At 36.5% G+C, this 25,692-nt stretch overlaps 1 protein-coding gene across 9 annotated transcripts in view; it reads right to left on the bottom strand.

Moving 5' to 3' along the window:
• The window catches only part of LOC113228109 (plasma membrane calcium-transporting ATPase 2), a 322,320-nt gene extending 297,230 nt beyond the window's left edge, over positions 1-25,090 (bottom strand). For all 9 annotated transcript variants that reach the window (XM_026461259.1, XM_026461263.1, XM_026461262.1 and 6 more), the window contains exon 1: positions 24,928-25,090. The gene's annotated coding sequence lies outside the window, so the exon portion shown is untranslated. The remainder of the gene's footprint in view (positions 1-24,927) is intronic.
• Between the last annotated feature and the right edge of the window lie 602 nt (positions 25,091-25,692).

The following is a 25,692-nucleotide window of genomic DNA, read 5'->3' as shown; positions in this document are numbered from 1 at the left end:
ATGAGAATCTAGATTTATAATAACTGTTAAGTGAACTGCATCACGAATGCTCGAACCCTAGTTCTACATAGATCTTTAAAAGGTGAAGCCGAAGCAGGAAGTAAATGACGGTTCGTGATACGCCTATTGTGAACGCCCTTTGTATCAACTGCCAGTGTTAGTTGAACTGGTACACTTTGTGTAAATACGGTTTTTTTAAGAAGACTGTCAGTGCTTGGTGAAAAAGAAAATATTTTAAAATACAGTTGTTTACGCGTTAGGTAAGTTTTGTTCTTAACGTGCTGTAGTCTACTATTATCTCCTTAAAAGTAAATAGTTTATATATATAGTCAAACAAGTGATAGTCAAGCAATCTAGCTGTTTACTCGTAATATTTTGCGGACTTAAATGATAAGTCGCAGGCATGATATACTGACTTCGAAAAAGCTTTCGATAATGTTAATTATCCGATCTTGTTAAGAAAACTATGTACTTTAGGAATGCATAGCAATTTTCTCAGATGGGTTTAATCTCATACCAATAACAGCCTTCAGGCGGCTTTGTTTGGTAGTAATAGATACGTTAATTTCATTAATTATTTCTGGTGTTCCACAGGGTTCAAATGTAGACCCTTTATTCTACAATGTTAATCGGTAACAATACGGATAACGGGGTGCACTAAAGGAACCTTCCCGCACGATGTACTTTTCCTGTACGCTGGCGCACCGATTGGCAAATCCTTTCGCCACGGTAGCAAGCATTATAGTGTATGCCATCGACGCGATATGAGTGACATGGGTAACGACAATGAACCTTTAGACGTTCAAAGTGCCTGTTCAATGGAGATGACAAAACTGTATTAAGAAAATGAAACTATTTGTTTTTTCAAACAAACCAATGTTTCCATAGTCACGGTTGACTTTAAATCCGGAAAAATAGTTTCATTTCCTATGTGTCACGAATCCAAACAATCGCGAATACCTAAGAAAAATGTATTTCTTAATGTAATATTTCAGAATTGTAACAAACAGACTGGAATTGATCGGTTGTGTCTACACTACGAAAACAACACAGGTGTAGCCTATATGAGAAAATATGCTTCCAAACGACATCGAAAAACGAAACTTGTGGTGTAAAGTTACGCCATAAACGGTAATCTTGGAATCGGTTAAAGAGATTCGGGACCTTGGTGCTATCTTTAATGGTATAATGCTTTTTGATAGACACGTAAATCCCACGGTTGAAAAAGCTTATAGAAACCTTAGTTTTGTAAAACGAGCAAGTAAACTGATAATGGGTGTGTCATGTCTGAAGATCGTTTACTATGCCTCACTATGGGAAAAGTAAGAACAAACATGGCCAGAATTACGTTTGAAAACTAAATGCGTTTTTCAGTGATTTACTTTAAATTTAGTGATTTATTATCATTATACGATATACGAATAAGCAGAAGTCTAGTTATCGATAATAATAATAATTTATTTATTTTACAGTACATATGATTATAATGCAGGTGATTCATGCTTTTTTGGCAAATGCATACCCAGAACATCAGCCTTTGACTTGCTATGGTCCTGACACACATCATTCGCATCTTCGATGCTCGTATTGTAAGTAAAAAAGATAAACCGTAAAAATAATAGAAAATATATTTTGTAATAATTATACTGTTCTCCGCGAGTTGCTCGGGATCCTACTCCCTTGTAGACATATAATTTAAATGAATATGATTACTTTCTAGTATGTTGCCGCAAACAATAGCACCTTTTGTAAACGTTAATATTAAATCTAATAAATGTTCTTTCAGCAAATGAGTTATTAATGATTCGGAAATAAACGGAAACATTTTAAAAATCACGAATTTTTGTTTTCTTTAAAAAAGTTAAGGATGCTTAAATATGAACCATGTTGTGGCAATTAATCCATTACAGCTTTATATTTATTGGTACATCTACACAGGTGTACCTGTAGTTGAGACGTCATTTTTGTGGAATTAATAAAAATTGAAAAACGAAGCAAATGGAAAAAGTTATAATTTTTTCTCTCAAAAATTTAACTAAGATAATTGTACAGGGTCAAGAGCACGTCAACCTTGACACTTAACATTTAAATCCAACTCTACGCTGCTTACGATAAGTCAGCTGGACGTGCTTTTGACTGTACTACTAATAAAATCTGTCGACTTTAAAATGGCATGGTACGCTAAAGCGATTTATTAAACTCAGTTTGAATGTAGAACATCATTCTTTATCAATTCAACTAACTAATGGCATCAGGTCTAAATTAGAAATTAAAAAAAAAATGTGTTAATGGCCAGGTTTTACTCACTTTTTCCCATAGTGCGCCTGAGGCTACTAACAGATTGAATGCATGTTTTCAATTAATGCGTGTAATCGTAATCGAGACCACGACTGTATGATGTTGATAACGATTTCATGCATTAACTGCATGAAGTCGATCTCGGCTCTCCCCTCCTTCGGAAAACGTATGAAATCCCCTACAAGCGTTGGGCCAGGGTGGCAGATTATGGCTTAAACCCTCACCTGAGAGGAGACAGGCGCCCAGCAGTAGGACGTATAAATGAGTTGAAGTATTAGCACAGAAAAGAGAAGAAAATGTTGTGTAAGTAATCAATTAAATTTTAAAACACTATAAATCTGCCAAAGTTAGGCATCTCGCCAGGCGCTGTTCGCGAAGGAGGGGTGAACAATTGAAGAATTAATCGACCGAATGATTAATTCAATTGGGTTATTCATTGATGAAGCTAACTGATTGGTATTTGAAAAACAATAGACGATTATTGGAGCTAATGTCGCAGACTATAAGTGCAAACCCATGAGGTACTTAGTATAGTAACATAAAAAAATGATATTTATAAAAATATGTGACGTCTGGCTTGGTCTACTGATTTTTATTTCAATCGTACCATTGGGACAATAAAGCCACATATAATCATACGTCAAAAGTTGTTTTATCACATGAAAATAGCACGAACTACAGGAAACGTCCACGGTACTGCCACCTTACCAACTTATGTCTTAGGGTGACGGGCACAGATGCAGTGCACCTCAGATCTTTGCGATTTAAGGCTAAACAAGTTATCGACTTCGTTTTAAATAGATAACCGTATAATATAATAATATTAATGTTATACAAAGTTCTAAACTCCTAAAGTTATTATTTTGCATAAGGGTGCGACATTCTGAATAAAATGGAATAAAAAAGTTCACGGGAGAATTCAAGTCTCGTTGTTTAATTGTTTATTACATTATTATGGCTATATAAAGATATTACATAATTATAAGGTGTCACTTGCAAGGATTATTAGAAAATGCAATTAGGCGGAGGCAAACATTCGTCGACTAAATATAACTTAAAGGTTGGGACTTGCCTATCGTATAAGCATATAAAGGTTAAAGGGAAAACGATTTAGTAGCAGTAGAGCTCCTTGTGAAAGAGTTCGTCCAAGGAAGCACTGCCATTTCTATTTCTGCCACCAAGCCGTAATGTGGACATTACTGTGTTCCAGTGTTGAACAGAATAGATTAAACAATTATTGCTACGCCACAACACATAGATACGAAAAAATATAAAATTGATAACACAGACAAGCAATACAAAATAAAAAGAATTAATGAACAAAATAAAATCAGTTTCGTCTTATTTTATGTTAAATTTGTATAATTTAACATAACATACATTGACCTACTAATAAATGGACATCGGGTCTAATACAAAAAACCGCGAAAGAAATGTCCGAAGTTAACCTAATATTTAGCTTCGACTGAAAATTACTTGAACACAAAAGTAATGGAGTAGCCTTTCTAGTAAATATGAATGAATTTTTATATAAGTATATTATTATGTCGATTTTTTTACAAATTCACTTAAGGATTATAATAAAGAGTTGGGTAGATACATACATACAAATATTACTACAAATGTAAAAATAAGCGTGTACTATAAGAAATGTACCTTTATTCCAACTAAACGTAAACTCAAATATCCGTAATTCCGAAAACTGATTTATAATAAAACCGTTACGCTTTTGAGTAATTTTGATGTTTTTCACAAAGCCAAAATTAGCTTTTGTTTTGTAATCTTCCTAAAAAAATACATTTGACATTATGAGAATTCGAGCTAATGTTATTTCGGGCAAATGTATTTTCTGTCTTCTGATAGGTAATCCCAAGCCGCAAAACGAGTACAACAATATTTTGTTAGTTACTGCTAACGTTTAATAAAAAAAATCATTTTAAAAATAAGATTAAAATCAAAGCGACTCTATAGTTTCTTTGTTCTAAATATTTCAATCGCTTGTGGTTCGAACAATTGAAAATGACCAAGAAGTTTATATAAGCTTCTTGAAACTGATGTAATGGGTCTCTTTCCATCTTTTGCGCATGCATTGTGTAGAAAAAGGACAGTTAGCTATTTGATTATTTTGTGTGCTTTTGTCATTTATATTTACCATTCATATATAAATAAATTAAATACTATAAAACTGTACACTTTAAAATGAGAACTATGATAACATAATATATTTGTTTAGTGAAAATATGATACAAAATCCTATTTTTACACTTTACTGTAGTAATTTTTACAAGTTTATAATGTTGGTACTGCATGATTGAAACCTCGCTGTCAGTCGAACAAACGAAGACTGTTGCGCGATTGACGCTCTGTATGGGATTTTAACGCCCTACAGGTGCGGACACTTTTTAGCGCGACTCCCGACGTCCATTTATTGATAGGTCAATGATAACATAAGACAAAACCGACAAAAAGCAAAAAACAAAATATAATGACTACTAATTTTCTACTGTCATTTGTGCGGTTGTGGCGTACGCAAAAGGTCTTGATTCAGTATAAGCCACAGCCGTAGGTTGTGGCTACTGTGGCGCTGGTTTTCAATGAGCCCTGACACGTTTTGAAGAATAAGGTGCTGGTCAAATTACTGGCACTCGGGACTTATATCTAAGGGTGATGGGCGCAGAGGCAGTGTCCCTTAGATCTAGGCGATTTAAAGCTTTGAGTGACATTGCAACTGCTATGGACAGGCGTGTCGCTTACCACCAAGGCACACGACTAGTGCATCTCGTCAACTATAAAATAAATATGACTTTCATTGTGATAATCTCAGTACAGAGTACTAAAAAACCGACTTCAAAAGTACGTGGAATTACATATATTTACCAAGTTTTATTGAAATATCCCATAGTTCGCCACTATACAGGACTTGACATTGGAGATAATAAAAATCGGTTCTCACTACTCAAACTATACTGACAGAGAAAAACGCCGTAAATTGGAGAATAACAAAACCAACCATTAAAATAATTGCTCCTTAAGTAAAATTTAGGCGCTATTTATAAAAATGAATGTTCATGCGTGAACAGCCACCCTCAGAGGTGGATGATTTTCTTCAAAATGAATTGGGACCACTATGGAGGTACCCTCTTTCTAACAAAAAAAGAATCATGAAAATCGGTTCACAAATACCGGAGTTATCGCGTAACATACATACAAAAAAAAAACGCAGACGAATTGAGAACCGCCTCTTTTTTTGAAGTCGTAACCGACTTCAACAAAAGCACTTTTGACAAATGATCACATGCTTTATGTAGTTGCAATTTATTTATTAAAATTTATTTAAAATATTAAATACTAGAAACTAAAACTAGCATTACAATTAATACGAATAAAATTGGGTCCCCGCAGCAAGTTGCCCAAGCTAGCAGCGTTCACCCTTTGTATAACTATGCTAATGCGTTGGGCAAGGTAGCTGCTGCCCTTGGGTTTCCCAGACAGTTCATAAAATTTTTGGATCAAATTTTGTATAGATGAAGGTCACCGAGTCACCGCGGGCCAAGGGTTTTGATTCCAAATGCTGTAAATAGGTGTCGCAGCCAAGGTCTTGGTGCTCATTTACTCTAGGTATATCATATACGATATGAGTAGTGGATTCGTGGAATTTTTTAGCAGTATTGGAAATTCCAAATTCAAATTGAAATTCCATTTATTTACCACACGCAAAAAAATACATAAAACATACAAATGAAAAATGTAACATATGAATAGTAACTAAAAACACAAAACTATGTCTATGATTAACACACCTGTATGTGTGGCGAGGATTCTGAACTCAGTATATGCTGTGCAAACTTAGTTTGCACTTAGCTTGCTCTATGTCATAATTAGTCATCTCGTACATGTATATATAGTTAGTTGTTGTATTAAAATAGTAAGTATTGGACAGAGAGAGAATAGAGAGTGTGAAACTCCTGTTCATCTTCTCACCCAATGTTATTCCCTGATGGGCGTACGAAGCTCCATACTGGGAAGGCACATGCTACAACCAGAGGACAGAGAATCTGTCGGAGCCAGAAAGTCCTTCAGTTCTTTAATGACTGCCTTGGCTCCGGACTGTAATTAGTGGTCATCACAATAGATCAGCTGATGATCGCAGTAATGTTTATATTTGCCCTGAATGAAGCCACCGTGATAATAATAATAATAATACCATCCTGCATGATGAGGGTCTCGTGAAAGCCGAAACTGAGGAACGCCAGAAGTATCTCGACCTGGCGCACGCGATCACCGACATGTGGCCTCCAATGAAATAATCCCAATTGTTTTGTCCGCAAATGGGTCAATTCCACTCAGCCTAACAGCTTAGATTTTTGTGGCGTGTCGCTTCCAGCACAAATGCAGAAGGCGGTCCTGCTCGATACGGCACGTATTGTTCGCCGGTTCTTGAACCTGAGTTCCTGATCCCGGCCTACTGTGCCATTCATAATTATCTTTTAGGCCTTGGGAGAGGCGAGAGTCTAAAATAGAAAAATAATAATAATAGTTATTCTATTTGTGGAATACTATTTATATAAAAATACAATTTTGATTAAAATATTTGTGCGCTTTTTTATTTATCTAAGTACAATGTGGGTGATCTGTTGAAAATAAGTGTTGTTTATGAGCGTACACTACAATGTGTATGCTGAATTGAGTTCCTTCACACTGATTATAAAATTGTTTTTTTTTATGACATCAAACGAAGGGACGAACAAGTCGTGTCTACTCTCGTCTCCATCCGACATCCGTCCGAAACAATTACTGTCAAATAAGTAATATTCGACAAAATTAAAAGACAAGGATCCAGTATGAAGCTTCATTCGCATCACGCGTCTTTTCATTTGGTCAAGTATTGCTTATTTGGCAGTAATTGTTTCGGACGGATGTCGGACGGAGATCGAGAGTAGACCCCCTGTGCCTGTTGGTAAGCGATGTTATATTATTGAATTAGTTATGTTAATTTATTTTTGTATGTGAGAGTCGCGCCCTGAGGCATCGTAATATTACCCCTCTGTATGTCTAAACTTATTCTTTGGCGTATGAAGCTAATAATATTATTAATAATAAATTTTATTCATTTATAAAGTAATTGTTACAAATCTTATTAATTCTTCAGTCAACAAAAGTTTTTGTTCGTGTAGTAACATATTCCTGTGAGGTTATTAGCATTTTACAAAGAACCATGTATCGCAGTCACATAGTCAGAAGTCGTTTCTTTAAGATAATTCATTCTAGGAAACTATAATGCATATAAAACATCATTAAGAAAAGGTTTTTTTTATACGATACCAAGCGGAGGGACGAACAAAACGTGCGCCTGATGATTAGAATAAAATAGAGCAATACTCCTGTCCATAGGAGGTTTAAAACACAAAGATCTGAGGGGCACTGCCACCGCGCTCGTTACCCTGAGATATATGTAGGTTAATAAGTCTCATGTGCCTGTAATTTCACCAGCACCCTTACCCCTCAAAACCGGAACGCATGCTCACATTACTGGTTGGGGGCAGAAATAGGTAAGGTAAATCAATCTCGTGCATTCACTATGTTAGTACGTAACGTTTTGCATTTCACGATCTAAGCAAACACTTTACACGGATACTTTACTGAGGCGACCGACGTTGCTTTTAATGTAGTCGTATGTACATAATGAATAATCTCAGTACAGAGTACTAAAAAAAAACCGACCTCAAAAGTACGTGGAATTACGTCTATTTGCCAAGTTTTATTGAAATATCCCCTAGTTCGCCACTATACAGGACTACACTGGAGATAATAAAAATAGGTTCTCACTACGACACTACTTAAAATATATTGAAAGAAAAACGCATTGAGTTGGAGAAAAAGCAAAATCAACCATTTAAGTAATTGCTCCTAAATTATAGTTAGGCGCTATTTATAAAATGAATCTTTATGCGTGAAGAGCCACCCTTCGAGGTGGATGATTTTCTTCAAAATGAAATGGGACTACTATGGAAGTACCCCCCTTTCCAACAAAAAAGAATCATGAAAATCGTTTCTCAAATACCGGAGTTATCGCGTAACATACATACAAAAAAAAAAAGAAAAAAAAACAACATACAGACGAATTGAGAACCTCCTCCTTTTTTGAAGTCGGTTAAAAAGTACAGCAAAAATTAAAACTTAGAGCAGATATTTATTTTAAATACTCGTGCTTTAAGCTGCAATCCCTCTGGTTACATAAGTCTCAAGGTTTATCATCTGTGTACTCCAATCAATGACGAGCATGATTAGATTTTTTAGTACAGTTTTCTCGCCATTCTGTAAGATATGAAAGCACCCATCAATTTTTACAACTTTTATTACGAGGTACAACTAGAATCAATTTGGAAAAATTGGTTGAACTTTATGGCCAATTGTGTAACGTACAAATTAGCTCACTGTAATAGCGTGACAGTGTAACTAAAACTAAAAGCTGTAAGTAATGGAAAATTAGTTTGTTTTAAAAAACAAATTTGCCTACCTACCATATACAAGTTGAGTGTGTACAAGTCTAAATATTTCGCGGAATTCTCGCGCATGCCCTAGAACGCTCGCGCATTCCGCGGAATATTTTAGCTCGTATCTAATTTGTACGATACACAATTGGCCATAAAGTTCAACCAATTTTTCCAAATTGATTCTAGTTTGGGTGTTATAGGACGCGCCCCAGTGTGGATTCCGTTGCTCTGGTACTCACAATACTGGGAATTCCATAGTTTGAGACCAAGCAATTGGTGATTACCACACCACTGACAGGTTACCACTGTCACATTATTATTATTATATATTATAATAATTTCATCTTGAATATTAACTAGAACGAAAATTATTGACCCACGAAATTATTGCTTGGACGTGGATTGCAAGATTTTTGTTAAAATATAAATATTTTTTGTTCCACGACTTTTTACATAAGATTTCCCAAAAATAAACTTTTTAGTTTTTGTAATAACTTCAAACGTGCAAGCGTCCACTATGATGACTCCCACCCCCGGTCTGCACAGAGTTATTACTGTTTAGAGTGATCTATTTAAGAAATATATTTATTTTTATACGAAAGTAAAATCTGATGGATTATTAAAAATCATGGAACACAAGTTGATATATGTGATGTTAGTAATATGGTTAATAACTAATAACCCGGCTAAACGATGTTGAGATTTGATATTGTGAATCAACCCCTGCATACTTGTTCCCCGAACGCTATAACTAGGACCTTTCAAGTTGAGAGTGAATAGGCATTACGTATGCATGCTACATCGTTGATCTCATCGTCGCTTTCCGTCAGGTGAGATGGAGGTCAAATGTGCATTTATTTTCATTCTTATTTTATAAGAAAAAAAAATCTAATTGGAAAAAATCTAAGGTACCTAACTGGGTGACGAAATACTTTCATAGATTTCTCATAGATGGCGTTACGGCTAAAAAATCGTTGAAAACCAAATACAAAGATGTGATCGTGAGGTCCGCTGGTTTAATTGGCAAAGGGTCTGGCATTGTTTGCTAGTAGACGTCGGTTCGAATCTGGCCGGATCAAAGAATTTTTTTCTAAGTGTTCTAATAATCTTTGTATTAATAATTAATTAATAGATTCAGGCGTTACTTTGCGGAAGTCCATGTTAATAAAAATGGAAGTAAATTAATTTGCTACTCCGCGAGCTCAGTGAATGTTGAAACGTGCAAAATAGCTGCGCTTGTGTTGAATATTTTAATAATAAATTACGTGCATGAAAATATATTTAACGCAAGCTCAGCTATTTTGCACGACTTAACCTTCACTGGGTTCGCGGAGTACCAAATTAATTTACTTCCATTTGTATTAATAATTGTAACAAACTAGTGGAGTAATTTCACAAAAAATTATTCAATACCAATTCAATAAAAACTTAATCTAATTGAATTTGAATAAAAAAAAAAATCTCAAAAAATCGCACGCCCGATGCCGGTGAATCTTCATTCGTTTACAACGGTAAACTCGTAATTCTCGTATAAATTTAATTGCATACCGGACAATACGGTGAAACTCATAAAATGGTTTAATTCCGTCTGAACAAATAAATATGGCCGCCATGATGTAACACAGTGCCATCTGTTGTGTGCGATGAGCAAACGTGTATTTGCAACCAATGATTCATCCCTGATTAATTGTCTTTTTTACCTTTACATCTTTATGTTTATTAATAAGCTTGCTGTAATAAGGCCATATCTGAAAAATTAAATATTTTTTTCGGACATAAATCTATAGGTCCCATCCCATGGTCACGGGTGACTGAGATGGGAAAGTATTAATATTAATGCAAACCATTGTAAAAAAGGGCAAATATATGCGATTTTGATCTGAGAATAGCGTCAATTACATTGTTTTTTCTGTGCACTAAATAAGGTACAATGTAAAAAGGTAATTTTTTTTCATCGAGTGTTGCCGCCTGAGAGATCTAATAAATGCGATCTGATAATTTCGACTTATTGCGGACGTTATAGATGGTATTCTAAAATGACAATTGGTCATAAAATTAATTTTTTTAAAGATCATCGAATTTTAGTCGACTGAAACGTGAAGGTTTTTGTTTGTTTATGATGCAGCACCCCGTCTAATAGTGTGATTTTTATATACTTATATACTAATTATTATTATTAAAATATTTATTTCAAATAACTTTTACATGGGTCACATTATTATTTGTGTTAGTAAATAGATTATGAACTAGGCATTACTTTTAAATAATTGATATAAGTCAATAGTCAGTAATGTATACGTATGATTTATGTAGGCACAGTCCAGTCAGTTCACAATCATATTCAGGATGATATTGGAACTGGAATTGGAACGGCATGAAAGCCGTCCACGCGCAACTCGTAAAACATGCCCGAGGCGCTGCAGTGGCCAGGCAACCCCAATACTGCCCTGAACGCGTTAGGGTGAGGTCAGATGAATGTAATCTTGTGAGTTATGAGTCGGGTAATTTACGTTGCATTGGTTTCAAATAAAAATCTGTTTTGTGACATGATGACGCATAATGAGTTGTCTGCCAATCACGAGCGTAATTACGACCGAACTTCGGTCGCACAGTGTGACGTGCAGGCGCAGGTAGAGGGAGAAGTGAGGGAATGAAGGCGAGGGAAATATTTATTAGCATGTGGTAGTATTTTACAAATTGATCACATAAACTTGTATAAATTATATGAAACTACCTATTTAGTCTTTTCATACTCAGTAAATGTAACCTTTTTCTTTTTCTGCAATCATCTTCTAATGTTTATTCAATGTACATTATTTTTTATTTTTATTTTTATTTAGACATTTATTTCAGGGCACATGACCCATATATACCTTAAGGATTAACATACATACAGTATAATATAAAAATAAAATAAACTAAATAACTAATCTACACGTATTGCACTTGTCGGCGACGTGTGGTGCAATCTGGTGTCAGGTAAATTTATATGGAAATTCATTACGTATGTATATGTATGACACAAACCCGTACAAAAGCAACTGAACTACGTTCGTCTGGCGCCCCGACCGAATTTCAGTGGAATATACTATATTATATGTATATATAATGTCCCGAAAAATTTCAAATGGTGTGAAATTTTCCGGTAAAAATTTCTGAAAAATTGATAATGAAATATGAATTTTTGAAAACGGAAAAATTTCCATGACCCAACACTAGTACAATGTAAACTATGAGACTCAAAGACACGCGACTCATAACTCCCGAAATTACGCTCGTGTGGCCTCACCCTTATTGTACTGGACGCGCAGAGCTTCACAGTTGTAATTACACGTACGAAAGTTGGTGCAGAACGATCTAAACTAATACTAAAAAACCATTGACTTACAAATAAATGGACGACGGGTCTAATACAAAAACCACGAAAAAAATGTCCCAAGTCAACCTATTTAAACGTAGTGACATGTAAAGGAATATGAAAAAGCTAAAACCTTGAATTTAAATTGTAATGTCCTCGCAGTACTGTCTAATTTTGCTTGCTTCGCTGTCAGTCGAACAAACGAAGACTAAAGCGTGAATGACGCTCAGTATACGATTTTAACGCCCTATAAGTTCGGACACTTTTTAGCGCGGACCCGACGTCCATATAATTGTAAGTCAATGTAAATATCGTGATTTTCAATATATGACGCTTTGTTAAAGATGTCTCTTCCCGGATGAGTTTAAATATGGTAAGAAATAGAAGTGAGTTCCAGTTACGGTCGATGGACCCCGACCTCGGCAAATGTCAAAGGTCGCGGCACAGGGCGTTGCTAACCGGGTTTGTGCTCACTAAATTCGGTTTCATAATGGACAATTTTACAGAGTAGAGGGATAATGAGAATTATGTACACCTGACAAGGCTTTGTTTTTGGTATTTTGATCTTTAGTACTTTATTTTATGAAGTTCTAAGATTTTATAACGCCTTGCTCTAATAGTGTTCAACTACGTGAAATTCGGAGTACGGGTTTTCATCATCGGTTACCTACGTAAACTAGGCCGCATCTAATGGTAAGTATGTCAAAATTCGTGAAAAAAAATTTCCAGTTCCCAAATTTTCGTTTTCCAGCAAATACTGAGTTAGTGACCCTTTTGTTACCGAAGCTGGCGCCACATAAAGCATTTTGTCTGTGATTTTATAATGTTAATGATAATGACACACACATTCATAGCCCCGCATTAGGGAAACCATGATGTGTCGCGGGTGCCATGGACACACACATAGACAACCACAAATTACATCCAAACTCACGAGACAAATAAATGTAGGCCATACAAATATTACTCCCGACCCGGGAATCGTATCAGAGACCTCTGCGTGGTAGTCCAGCATGGTAACCGCTCGGCCACGGAGGCAATTTTGTTTTGTAATTATTTATCTGTGTAGTAAGTGTGAATGTTTTTTTATTATGTTTTCTTTTTCTTTTTTTTCTGTGTTGTTTATTTATGTGTGGTGTAATTTGTGGCATGCAAATAAATGTATTTCCTTCTTCTTCAATGTCCTCTAATGAAAATTCGTTTCTCATTTTTATAAGTTAACCTGTAACTGAGTGTACGTGAGTGCTTTGTACAATTATGGTTAAGAGTCCAAATAGAAATTTTAATTTTTTTTGTCTTTTCACACTTCATGTTTATACTGTACAAAAGGTACAACCAACATTGAACATTTCTAATTTCAGCAAGTTGCTACTCGTAAATCATTCAGTACTTTGAATTATTTATTTGTTGTAACATGTGCTTTCATTGGGTAAATGTATTGTGTGTGTTTGTAATCAAGTACTGTGAATTATTACATAATTCATATATTTGTGAAAATACAGGTTGTATCGAAGTTGACATGTACAAAACAAGTAATAGGGGTTAAAGTATGAAATTGCCGATTTGTACTGAAAATCAAAATTGTTTACTTTTTAAATTTTTAACAAATTTATTTAATCAAAATAGTTGCCATTATTATCTATACATTGCTGCCATCTAATGGGAAGGTTATTAATGCCTTTGCGATAGAACTCCGACGATCTAGACTGCACAAACTGTGTGAAAGCATTTTGTACTGCCTCCTGGGAAGAAAACTTCTTGTCACGTAGATAATTGTCCAAATCACGAAAAAAATGGTAGTCCGTTGGAGCAAGGTCTGGTGAATACGGAGGATGACGAATGGTTTCTAACTGCAGTTCCTGAAGGGTCAAAATGGTTTCTCGTGCTGTGTGAGGTCTCGCGTTGTCGTGGAGCAATAATGGTGAAGATCGATTCATGAGTCGGGGCTGTTTTACTGCTAGTTTTGTCAACATGGTTCGGAGTTCGGTACAATAGACATCTGCCGTTATTGCTTGACCAGATCGGAGAAAACTATAGTGAATAACACCATGCTGAGACCACCAAACAGTTACATTACCTTTTTATTGGTAAGTTTTGCTTTAGGACACTGTTGTGGCATTTGACATGGGGTCAGCCATTGCATTTTTCTTTTCCGGTTATCATAAAGAATCCACTTTTCATCACATGTTACAATTCGATCCAATATTCCTTCATTTCTGTACCGGTTCAACAAGGCAACACAGGTTTCAACACGCGTTTCTTTCTGCAGATCAGTCAAATCATGAGGCACCCATTTTTCGTATTTTTTTATTTTATTGATTTGACGCTAGTGAGTCAATATTGTGGGTAAGGTAACGTTAAACCATGCCGCTAATTCCTGGATAGTTTGACTAGGATCGGCTTCCACTATCTCTCTTAATTCATCGTTATTCACCTGTGTGGGCGGTCTTCCTCGTGGCTCGTTCTTTAAGTCGAAATTTCCATCACGAAAGCGTTTAAACCAAAATCGCACGGTGCGTTCATTAGTAGACCCCTCTCCAAGCGCAGCATTGATATTGGGGGCTGTTTCTGCCGCGTTAGTTCCGCATCGGAACTCGTATTCAAAAATCACTCGAATTTTCGCAGTATCCATCTTTCTTGTCTAAATTGAATAACAAAAACAATTGAAAGTCGATGTTCAAATGTTTCAAATTAAAAAAAAAAAAATCACAGAAACCATTTGAAAAAAGTTTCATTCGAAAACCTCAAACCATGAAGATTCTATGAAAATTCAAAGAACCTATTGCAATAAAACGGCAATTTCATACTTTAACCCCTAATATAAAGAGTTTCACTCGATCTGGTCAAACATTAGGCCTATGAATATTGAAAGTATATTATGCGTTCAGTCGCATGCACTTCAACAGACTAAACCAGGAGTAACATATTTTTTTTGAAATTTATATCGCATGGGTTAATTAAATCATTCAGTAATTTATACGCAGTGATTATGGGTCAGTTTTAATTTTGGGAGCTGAGCGTGCCGACAGTTCCGGTAACTATCTGGACAATGGGAGGGCGCTGTACCCGGGGCAGCTCTGCCAAGGCACTAGCCTATTGAGAACCGGATCAAGTCTGTGAAAACGGGCTGATCTGGGATCAGGACTTGACTTAGTAGGTCCCAGTGCGGGCTTGCTCGCACAGGTTATAGTGCCCGGTTCGTTGGTCAGAGTATAGGTGAAAATCTCTCACTGCACAGCGTGGTAGCCGCCATGCTGAACAGTGAGGGATCATGAGAGGCTGTGGCCTTCTTCTGCGAGAGGGTAATCTCGCAAAAGGAGCTCCTTGAAAGAGTTCTTCCAGGGAAGTACTGCCACCTTACCTATTTCTACCGCCAAGCGCTAATGTGAGCATTACTGCGTTCCGGTTTGTAAGGGTAAGGGTGCTGGTGAAATTACAGGCAAATGAGACTTGTCAACTTATGTCTCAGGGTGACGGGCGCAGCGGCAATGGTCCTAGGATCTTTGCGATTTAAAGCTCTGAGTGGCACTGCAACTAGGCGTGTCGGTTACCACCAGGCGCACGAATAGTTCGTCCAGTCACTTGGTATTACCTATAATAAATATATTATCTATAATATAAAAGGAGACCGCAGAGCGGGTGCGCGAATATACCTTAGACACAAACCCACTCCGGCGCAGGCGGCGGGGAAGAAAGGGAATGCAGTTCGCTGCTCGCCTGATTCCCTAATGTGGCCAGCGGACAAGGGACGGGGATCCTCTGCCCGTATTGTACGGTCTCACCCGTCTCTTCAGCGCGGGGATCCTGGTGGAAATTTGTGGGATCCCACGGTGTGCACAACACCTGCCCAAGAGGGTAAGTCGAGGTTTGGTCCCACATAAGCCTTAAGCCTTGAGTCATGGCCTCGAGAGAATGCATGAAGAATTACCTCCTCGAAAAAATCTCCGATAAAAATTGTTTAATTTCGTATGTAGTTTATCATCACCCCCATTTTAGTCGAAAAACGTCCATTGCTGTACATAAGCCTCCCTCAAAGATCATCACAGTTGTCGCGCTACTTGCAAATTCAAATTTATTTATTGTTCTTTTCCACCTTAACAATACATTTCACATGGTAATTAAACTAAGGAACATCGTACAGTTAAATTGTGAAGTGGAAGACTGGTGCCTAAACTAGGTTGGACCTGTACTATAAGAATTGCACCCAACGGATTGCGACAACCTTCACATTAAAAGACAATTGCATCGTATTAGCTTTATTAACCATGGTAATAAATCATAAATATATGATATTAACATATTATTATACCGAGTAAATTTCGAAGATGATCGAAAAGGAATGGTGCAAATCATCGCAGTAATCACAGTTAAATGAACGAGATAAATGAATATTATTGGCCGAAAGTCGAAATCATGATATCATAATTTATCATGTTAATGTTCCTTCCCGATAGCCACTGATTTAATGAAGTTAGATTGACCATTTCGTAGTCCATTTTCCTACAATGCTAGATCCTGTAGTAGACAGATTTAGGTCATTCTCGGATTGTTTGCCAAATTTCCGTGGAATTTGTTTTATTATTTGGGAGAATAGTAAAAGTAATTAGAATAATAAATAATATTTAGGAAAATGTTAAGAAATGTAAATTATTATAGTTCAGCTGGTAAAACCGGTGGCCCCGGTCGCGGTGTTCCAACAAAGACGCTGGTTCTTTTGGAATTTTTCTTTGTTCTTTGTACCAATAATAATCACAAACTAGTGAAGTATAAAAATACACTAATCGAAAGTGTCCAAGAATTAAGCACGTTTTTGCCAGTTACTGAATTATCCGATTTTTAAAATTGATTTTTTTAACAACATAAATAAAAGAATCATTTAATATTTTTTTATAGATACTTTTATACTTAGAATAATAACGCATAGAATGATAGTCTCATATCAAACGAACTGTCACAAGTGAGGCAAAAACCAAATTCATGTAGCCGCAACTTGTAACTACGCTCGTCGGCACGCACACAAATATACAAATAATGATGCCACGGAATAACATTACCCTCAAAAGTGGGGAAATTGTATCTTGCTTAACTCATCATTAAGTTAAAGGTGCCTACAGATTTGCCCGACATTGTCGATCAGGTGTCTACAAATGTGCTCGATTTTGTCGATCGTTACTGTCGATTGACAATGTCGATCAGGTGCCTACAGATATGCTCGGTTTTGTCGATGAAAAACGAATATAGCACTTGTTTGTAAATCCAAGATGGCGGACACGATTTTTCAAAAAATGCTATATGGGTATCCTTTTCGAGGTATTTGGGGATGCTCATTACGAATATGGCACTCATTCCTAAACCCAAGATGGCGGGCACGATTTTTCGAATAATGGCAAGTTGGGTATCGTTTTCAAGGTATTTGGGGGTGCTCATTACGAATATGGCACTCATTTCTAAATCCAAGATGGCGGGCACGATTTAAAAAAAAATGCTATATGGGCATTGACTTACAATTATATGGACGTCGGGTCCGCGCTAAAAAGTGTCCGCACTTGTAAGGAGCTAAAATCGTATACAGAGCGCGACACTCCGCTTTAGTCTTCATTTGTTCTACGGACAGCGCGATACTGCGATGACATAACAATTTAAATTTCGAATAGGTTGACTTGGGACATTTTTTTCGTGGTTTTTGTATTAGACCCGTCGTCCATTTATTTGTAAGTCAATGTATATGGGTATCATTTTCGAGGTATTTGGGGATGCTCAATGTGAATATAGCACTATTTATAAATCGAAGATGGCGGGCACGATTTTTCAAATAATGGCAAGTTGGGTATCGTTTTCGAGGTATTTGGGGGTGCTCATTACGAATATTGCTTTTGTTTGAACTGTCGTGTTTGGGATCTTGGATTTAGAAATGAGTGCCATATTTGTATTGAACATTCCCAAATATCTCGAAAACGATACCCAACTTGCAATTATTCGAAGAATCGTGTCCGCCATCTGGGATTTAGAAATGAGTGCCATATTCGGATTGTGCATCCCCAAATACCTCGAAAAGGATACCCATATAGCATTTTTTGAAAAATCGTGTCCGCCATCTTGGATTTACAAATAAGTCTATATTCGCAATGAGCACCCCCATATACCCCGTAAACGATACCCAGAATCAAAATCAAAATAATCTTTATTTCATAGGTAAGCATTATTACACTAGAAATCGTCACATTGGTTAAACTCTACCGCTCATTCGTAAGGCAGATTCCCCCGAGAAGTATGAGCAAGAAACTCTGGGGGTTGCTTTTTGTAAACAACATTTGTACGCATTTAACTTGCAGAAATGGAGGTCAAATGCACACTTACATTAGAATAAAAAAAAATCTGCAGCCATCGCAATATTGCCTTATATTGCGATTGATTATTGCGAATGATTGATTATTATCGCAATATAATATTATTATTCTCAAAAAATTACGTAATATAATTATTTTGAAACAGAATAGCAAAATCGGGAGAAAGAAATCCGTTACTTTGCAACATTTTTGTGTCTTGTTGCAACGAAATTAATTTTCGGTTTTAGTGAATATTTATATAAAAATACAAGTTGAAACGCGTTACTTCCTTGTGGAATGTGATGTTAGTGTCTATTTGATGTTTGCCTGTTCTATTTTTACACCCATTTCCCGCACATTTCGTCATTTTTAGCAAAAATTTTAGAGCTGTTCGCGGTGCAATTTGACCTTGAGCACTGACAGCCCGCCCGCTCATGTAGGCCGTTTGGGAAGCCTCTAACTTGCCTCACTTAGCGTGTGCGGGCTAGGTTTCTATGCGTTATTATTCTAAGCTTTTATATAATTTTAATAAGGTAATCAAATATTTGAAAAAAAATACCTTGATCTCCACACCTTTAATATACACATACGAACATCATGGTAAAATATCAACATCATGATGGTCAATTATAGTAGTTTATGTGACTGTTACATAATGGAAGGCATGAAAGTACGAGTGAGTGTTTATGAAACGAGCCGACAGGCGAGTTTGATAAAAACATCTCACGAGTGTTTTAATGCCTAATTATGTACAGTTACATACACTGCTTTATCTACCCACATATTATAAGCTCTCTGTGAACGACTACAAATAAAAACTTTTCTCAGGCATGTCCCACAACTAAAGATGGGAAATGCTACTTATTTTTTTAAACGTTATGCTTTTTTAAAAAAAACTTGTTTAGAAAACGTTTAGGCACATGGACTTTTAAGTTAAGAAAAGCTTGCAACGTTGTGTTGATAGCGAAACGCAAGAGTAGACCACTAAAGGTTTTGAGATAAGTTAGTTTTTTGTAAAAAAAACGAGTTATATTTTTAATTATGATATAACATTATTATACTAACATTTTGTTCATTGGCGTTTAAAAACGTAAGTTGTTAACCTTTGTAGTTGTTAACCATTGAAATGGAAAAAACCGCTTACTTTTTTAACGTTAAAACGTAGGTACGTTTAAAAAGCGTGCTTGTAAAAGCGCTTTTCAATTAAACGCTTTTCAGTTTGACGCTTAAAAAGTCGTTTAGAAAGACGTTTAAGCGCATAGTCTTTAAGTTTAAAAAAGCATGCAACGTTATGTTGAATTAATTTGTTTAGAAAACATAGATGGCGCTAATTGAAACTTAAGCAAGTTGCAAAAAATGAAATTGTTGAGTACCTATAGAACTGACCAGTGATCAACGCCTGCGGTTAAAATGAAAAGCGTGCTTATGCGCCTATTTTAAAAAACAGACTTCTAAGTGCTTTTCGTTTAAACCCCCGCCTCTACACACAACCGTAGTTTTTATTTTTAATTCATAGACAAACTAGAATCGGCTCCAACTATCATATCATTCGATATCAAGTAACGTGTGAAATTGTCAAAATTGTTTGCTATTCACATTTCATTTCGAATGAAACTTCATCTCAACTGATATTAGAATTGAGGCCCAATCAAATTGTTTTGTTTTTCAGAGATGTTCGAAATTTGAATGTAATAAACATCGAAATCGATGTTATTATGAAGCAATAATAACATTTTCACAGATAAGAAATTTGTTCTAACAAAACAGTTTATCTTTATGCTGATCGTAATTTGCTGTTTTGGAACATATTATAGCGAGTTTATGATATGTGTGTAGATAAAATAAATATTAAATTACATATAATTATAATACATATAATTATAATGTTCAAGTATACATGTGTGTATCACAATAATATACTTGTATACTCAAACATAATAATTGTCACGGAAATTAGGCAGAGAACACGAGAATAGTCATTGTAAAGATAGTTCATCCCGTTCACGTAAGCAGGTTCGTATAGGATGTATTAGATAATTTTATCTACTGCCTCTAAAGCAGACAGCCGTGGCGCTTGGGTTCGAATCCGGGCATCGCACCTCTGAATTTCCGAAACATGTGCAAAATTTAATTTGAAATCTACCATGAGCTTCTCGGTGAATATCATGATAAAACCTGCACGTCGCAAATGCTTCACAACACTCGGAAAACGTGTGAACTCCCCAGCCAACAATTGTACCTACGTGGACATGACTATGGATTAAACCTTCTACTTAGAGGAGCCTTGTGCCATGCTGTGGGACGTATAATTGGGTTGATGACGATAGTGGTGTGTACATACAAAAGACTGTACGTATTTAATAGCAGTATGGCTCCTTGTGAGAGAGTCCAGGGAAGTATTGCCACCTTACCTATTTCTGCTGCCAAGCAGTAGATTAGCATTACTGCGTTCCGGTTTTGAATGGCAAGGGTGCTGGTGAAATTACATGCACATGGGACTTGTCAATTTATGTCTTAGTGTGACCCTCAGATCTTTGCGAATTAAAGCTCTGAGTGGCACTGCAACTGTTATGGACAGGTGTGTAGCTTACCATCAGGCGCACGACTTGTTCGTTCCGTCATTTGATATTATTAAAAAAAAAACTGAAGCGATGTATCTGCATGATTAATGTACTGCTTCCGTTTCTTGTATTACAACAATACACAAACGATTAGTTGAGGAATACACAAAAAACTCAGTTTACTCCATATTTTATGATATAGTTTATTTATTCCGTAAATCATGTTAATGGATTTATAAAAAAAGTTTAGATATCAATGTTAAATTTAGTTCAAATATTTATTTGATGTTTTAAAGAAGGATGGCGACATCCCGTGTATTTTGAGACCCAGTATTTACGACGTGCATTAAAGAGACTTATCAATACTTGTGATTCATTATCAAAGCATCAGAAAAGCTAATTGAGACAGCCTGTAGAAGCTGGGGTTATAAAGTTGATTTAGGTTATGTTTATAACATTGTCCTGTATTTCGATTCAGATGTTTGTCCTTAGTAAAGAGAACAAGAAGTTTCAGTTTGTTCCCAAAAATAATAAAGAACTTGCTGAATATTCCTGAATCTGCCAAACTCTGCCACATTTAATATAACGTTAACATGTTCTGCCGCAATGAAAATGAATAAAAATGAAATGCAGAAATCTGCCACAAATGGTCACACTGTTCTCAATTTCAAAGTGACATGAACATTAGCAAGACGCTTCTTGTCGAAACGTTCCTTTGCTAACTTTCTTATCTCTCATTTAAATATTGTCTAAACATTTTTGTCACATTGTGTTTTTTTTTTAACTTTATACCATTACTGTTTAATTGATTATTTGATTATATAGCTTTAGTGTTTTATGGGTGTACTATAAAATAACCATTACATTAGGTAGGTAAACACAAAAATCATTCTTAAAATGAAACGTATATACAAGAACGTTACATAATCTATGGTCGAACTGAATCAATTGCGTTGTGTTCTTGCATCTATTCTAAAATACATTGATTTACAATTTCTTTATTCTCGATTTCTAAAAATATACAAAAATATATTTATAACTAGGCATAAACTAGAACGTAAAATTGTACTAGAAAAGTCCATGAACGGCTCTTCGTTGATTTTGGGTCAGCCTTCGCCATCCTTCTTTATTTGTTAATTGTGGATGGGGGAATGTGATTGCATGTGGAAACGTGGGGAAAGGTTGACTTTACACATATCTGAATCCAAGTGTGTTCTTAACAAAAATCTTCTTCGTTAATCCATTTATAACTTTTAATTTTTTTTATTTTACCTGTGGAATAAATAATCTTTGACTTTGACTTTATTTGGCTAGATTATGAATGCCTGTGTACAGTCAAACCAAAAATGCTTGGTTACACCATTAGCACTCTAGATGTAAGTTTTTCTTGTTAAGTGTACCCATTTCTTAATATATAAATGAAAAAAATGAGGCCCACTGCTGAGCACGGATCTCCTCTAAGGAGAAGGTTTAGGCCATAGTCCGTCATCCATGCCAAAATGTGACTTAGAGACATGTATTCCCAGGTTTGTAAACCTTTTTCGTTGTGCAGTTTTCATTTCGATATTTTCGTTTTAAATATTCGCTATTCAATTAGAAATTAAAATTGGTACATGACCCCGCAGGGATTATTTTTTTACGATACTAAGTGACGGGACGGGCAAGTCGTGCGCCTGGTGGTAAGCGACACGCCTATTCATAACAGTTGGAGTGCCACTCAGAGCTTTAAATCGCAAAGATCTGAGGGGCTCTGCAACTGCGTCTGTCACCCTGAGACATACGTTGACAAGTCCCATGTGCCCATAGTTTCACCAGCGCCCTTACCCTTCAAAACCGGAACGCAGTAATGCTCATATTACCGTTTGGCGGCAGAAATAAATAAGATACTTCCCTGGACGAATTCTTTCCCAAGGAGCTCTACTGCTACCACTAAAAGATTCGAACCGTTCACCTTTGAATTACCACCACAAAACAATTATAATAAACGAGCATTTATGAAGATTGGTTCGAGTAGAGAAAAAGAAAGAGGTACTGTGAATCGCATAAAGTGGAGTTCATAGATTGTGCATAGGTATCTCGTTAAGAAACACGCGTGATGTTTGTAATTTGGAAGCGGAATGATAATGCACCCCCAAAGGTCAGAAAGCCTGCAAAAAATGCTAGTGACGAGGATTAACGTGAAGAGTTGTACGGACCTTTGTTGCTTCATATTGTTTTAAGGTATTTATTCATAGTTTATTTTTTCTTTATTTTATTTATCTTTAGCTCCTTGTAATTCGGTAAGTACGGTAAGTAAAAATTATTTATATTTACGCTGGATCATTGTTACCTAACAACAAGTTTTTTTTAGGTACAAGTTTTCTTAGTTTAGGGGCCAGGGAATCGAACCACATTATTATTATTGATTTAATTTTCCTGAGCTTTTGGCTGGTATCAAGTAAATGCAGTATGGCGTGTGTCTATGTGGATCCTCCACATAGATCCTTCCTTATATATTCCAGATTGCATCCTTATTTATCCTCTTCATTATTATTGATAGAGGCAGCAGCTTTATTATTATTAATATGATCGTAATTTTTATCAGCTAATTAGCTAGTTTCAATCACACTTACGGGCCGAAATCAAGTAAATGTAATATGGTGTGTATCTACCAGTATGTGGTGGGTGTGTAATAAGGTCCTATTTCGCCCTCTTATTATATTATTATTATCTATTTTAAGCTCTCGCCTCTCCCAAGGCCTAAAGGATTAATTTTGAATTATTGTGAATTTATTATTATTATTGTTATTATAGTTTTTGGACAGAAGAAATATTTACTGCATTTTGAATTTAGCACACATTACAGATAAGAAAAGAAAAATAAGAAAAACCTCAATGTTCCCTAAAGTGTGTAACAAACTTTACAGTTCCATGGCAAACTAGGTTGGATGAATCACGATTTTGCTGTGATTATTTCCTATGTATTATACTAGTTCACTCCTATACAAACAGAAAATGAAAGAAAATGCTAAAGCTCGTGGAAAGTCAATAGTGTGCTGTGGCGGCACCTAGCGAAGGAAACCCGCAAGAATTCGTACTGTTTTTTCTAGGTTAGCCTCCGAAAATAATCGTACCGCACGAATTGACGGCGTTTTCACAGAAATTTCTATTAAATTGCACTTAACCTTTGGAAATGACAAGTTAAACTATAGATTAGTTACACATTGTTAAGTTGTTGATACTAATTGTTATTTGATGAAGGCAAGGCGTGGGGAACTACTAAAAAACCTAAGCAACTTATCGAAAGATCAATAAAGTATACCGCAACCTTGCCGACCTAAAAACATGGGAAAATCGAACCTTGGTTGACGAAAACTTGCAGTTGTAAACGAGTGAAATCTTTAGAGTCGATTGTCACTTGTTGTCTTGATTCTGTCAACGGGACACGAGGGTTTCGATGTGGCATAGTGCGGACCTAGTCCATTCAAGGTATCTTAAAGTCCCGTGCTTCAGGCTGCGGGGAGTGTTGGTGCAGCACACAGCTCAGTTTATATTTATCTTAGAGACGTGAAGCACATTCTTTACGTACTTACTGACCGCAATCCACAGACACTCCCGTGCAGGCGGGCGCCCGGCACCCTCACTCGCTTATCGACCAAACTTTCCAAACGATCAACTACAGATACCATGCAGCTTTACACCTAAGGGCCACTCCAAATCAATTATTTTGCCGAAACAATAACGAACAATTCTTACATAATTCTCCCGTCCGCCATTACCGCGTGTAACGCACGCGATTTTCGCCCCTATTCACTACGAACGTAAAGTACATTTTTTCCATTTTTCCATGCACGATAGCTCTATTTTGGAGCTGCGCCGGCGGCGGTTGCAACCTTGAATTCGGAACGCACCTTTAATTTTAGCCGGCTAACCTAGATACTGGTACCATTTCGAGTAAGGCGGATCGATAGCGCGCATGCTCGGTATCTTCGAGGTTTTTAAAATAGTACGGCGGGTGTGGTGGGTAGACAGGCGGGGCGGTGGTCTGGGCAATCGGCGGGGCCCGACTCTCGCGGCCGACTGAGCGCCGGCGGCCGGGCGTCGGCAACACGCACGCGCTCTACCCGCGCTGCTGGTACCCGCCGCCCGCCGCTAACGATCCGCCCGCCCGCCGGCATTCGAGCCCCATCCGCATCCGCGATCGCCTCTCGCCTACGACCACTCCTAACCACGTTTCACCTGACTTTCTCTACATCCATCAGCCAAGGATTCCGTTGCCAACGGTCCGAAAGTTAAAATTACTGTATACGTTTTTCCGAAAATATTTCATGAATTTCCATTAACATTACAAGTATACGTAAGTGCCATTATGGTGAATAATGGCCTCAAGTCCTATCTTTAAAGAATATCCTCTTTTTTCTTATATAATAGCTCCAACCTTGTAAAATCAACAGAAACTATATGAAAATATTTTGTATGTTTTTTAGATGAATTGAAAATACTTATGGTATGTAAGAGATAGGGTTTTTGTCGGCGTTATAATAAGAATTATAAATGATTTTTACATACAAAAAAGAACTTTAAAAGTGCACTGTAAAATGCACTTTTTATATAGCAACGCAGGTTCCATTATAATGTAAAACAATTCCTCATTGTGGTCGGAAAAATCTTTATAC

This window comes from Hyposmocoma kahamanoa, unplaced genomic scaffold (genome assembly GCF_003589595.1).
Source record: "Hyposmocoma kahamanoa isolate Upper Pololo Valley unplaced genomic scaffold, ASM358959v1 224, whole genome shotgun sequence".
NCBI classification, from domain to species: domain Eukaryota; kingdom Metazoa; phylum Arthropoda; class Insecta; order Lepidoptera; family Cosmopterigidae; genus Hyposmocoma; species Hyposmocoma kahamanoa.
Note: the sequence above shows the minus strand (reverse complement) of the source record. Positions and strands in the feature narration are given on the sequence as shown.